Here is a 2633-nt window from a genome sequence, read left to right as displayed (position 1 = left end):
TCAAGCAATCCTACTGCCTCAGCCTCCCGAGTAGCTGGGACTACAGGCATGCACCACCATGCCCGGCTAATTTTTTAAAAAAAGAAGAAACTAGGTCTCCTAAAAATATGAGTTATTTAAAAAGTGCAACATTTTTATTTGTATAATTAACAAAGTAATTTCAAACAAAAATTTCTTTTTAGATTCACATACAAAAGTGTGTTATATAGATCTTATTACCACAGTTCCTCTGTTGGTGAAAGCGATTCTACTAGTTCTAGGTAAAAACCCAACATTGTCTTCTGGCTTGGTGCCTGGGATCTTAATATTGGCATTAATATTTAGTTGCTGTTACAGCTAATTTCATATCACATACATAAATAGGACTTATATGTGAAGCTCTCAGCCCATTGGCACTCCAAAAGCAAATTTGTGATTGCTGTACTTAGCCACATGGCACCGAAGGAGAGAGCTTATGACTTTTTTGACTTTACTCAGAGTAAGGCCACCAGCCCCACCCTGAATAGACTTTCAAACCACAACAGTACAATCAGCAAAGAATTCACGAAGAAGACCCTAAAAGCAATCACAACAACAAAATAAATAAATAAATAAATAGGACCTGATCAAATTAAGAAGCTTCCGTACAGCCAAAGTAACTATCACTAGAACGAATAGACAACCTACAGAAGGGGAGAAAATATTTCCATACTATACATCTATCTGATAAAGGGCTAATAACTAGAATCTATACAAACATTAGCACCTTGATGTCTTTCTCAAACGTGGGGAATGATGCTCAGATTCTAAAATGTTTAATACTCCTTTGAAAATTTAGACTGTAGGTAGATGCAAGCAAAAAAAGTTTAGATTTGTTCAATTAGTCAAAAAATTTCTGAATTCCTCTCATGTCCTAGGTTCTGCTCTAAGTTATAAATCGTAACAAAGATTGTTCAGACATGTGACACATTGCCTTGCAAGAAATCACAGCACTCTTTCCTAATGCAGTATCATTCAAAAAAGAAATCTGAAAAAAATATTTAATTAAAAACACATGCCTCTTTTCTACGACTTTCCTTTAATCTTTTTCATTATTCAAAAATGGTAAAAAGTATATAAAATTTAAATGTATTTGTGTTTGAGATTACATTACTTATTTCCTTTAATCTTTTCTGGAATTTCAAATCACTACCTTTCCACTATTCAGGATAGCATGCTATTTGTAGACTTCTTTCAGTGAAGACCTATGCTCTTCTAGATAGGTCAAATTCTGTGGAAAGCACAGCCCATATTCAAATAAGCCTATAATTCTAACTAAAAACAAAATACAGTTGACACTGAGATCCCCTAAAAGAAATGGACATATACCCTGGGTAACTTTTCTTTCTGAATTAGTTGATGTTTTTGAGATTCAAATATAGGAATTCATTCCCTGGGTAAAGTAATCAATATCTTACTCAATTCCCAATCTGTCTTCTCTGATTTTGTACATACAAGATATCCAGATCTCATTGGAAACTATTTTCTCTTGAAAAGCTTCTACCAGGGAGATTGACTGTTAGCAATCTGATTGCAGTTGATAGTGACTGATTTTATTTGGGAATTTTTTCAACAGTTTTATTGAAGTATAACTAATATATAAAGAATGGTACGTATTTGGTGTGTACAATTTGATGTGTTTGGACATATGCTAACACCAGTGATACCATCAGTACAATCAAGGTAATAGACATATCCTACACCTCCCAAAGTTTCTCTGCATTCCTTCATTTTGTGTGTGTGTGTGTGTGTGTGTGTGTGTGTGTGTGTTTTGTTTTTTTTTTGTGGCTAGAATACTTAACATGTGATCTACAAATTTTGAAGTGTACAACATTTTAAACTATAGGCAGTATGTTGTACAGTAGATTTCTGAAACTCATTTTTCTAGCATAACTGAAACTTTATACAGATTGAACAACTCCTCTTCATTTCTGTCATCCCCATAGATTCCTGCAACTACAATTTTATTCTCTGCTTCTATAAGTTTGACTATTACAGATACCTCAGATAAGTGCAATCATGTAGTATTTGTCCTTCTGTGATGGGCTTATTTCACTTAGCCTAATATCCTTCATGTTCATTCATGTCGTGAGAAGTGGCAAGATTTCCTTCTTTTATGAGGCTGAATAATATTCCATTTCATGTATATGCCACATTTCCTTTATCCATTCAATTATCAGTGGACACTAGAGCTGTTTCTATAACTTAGCTACTGTGAATAATGTTGCAATGAACATAGTAGTGCAGATATCACTTTGAGATACTAATTTCAAATATTTCAGAGATATATACTGAAGTAGAATTAATTGCTGGATCATTTGGTAGTTCTATCTAATTTTTTGAAGAACTGCCATACTGTTTTCCATAGCTGCGGCACCATTTTACATTCCTAACACCAGTGTGTAGGCTTCCAAATTCTTCACATCCTCACTAACATTTATCTTTATTTAAAAGAGCTGTACTAAGAGGTGTGAGGTGACATTTCATTGTGGTTTTGATTTGCATTTTCCTGATGATTAGTGATGTTGAACATCTTTTCAAATACCTGTGAGCCATTTGTATGTCTTCTTTGAATAAATGTTTGTTCAAGTTCCTTGCTCATTTTTAATTGAGTT

The sequence above is a fragment of the Propithecus coquereli genome, unplaced genomic scaffold, assembly GCF_000956105.1.
Source record: "Propithecus coquereli isolate 6110/MARCELLA unplaced genomic scaffold, Pcoq_1.0 Scaffold542, whole genome shotgun sequence".
In the NCBI taxonomy this organism is placed as follows: Eukaryota; Metazoa; Chordata; class Mammalia; order Primates; family Indriidae; genus Propithecus; species Propithecus coquereli.
The sequence above is the reverse complement of the archived record's forward strand: the minus strand, read 5'-3'. Positions refer to the sequence as shown.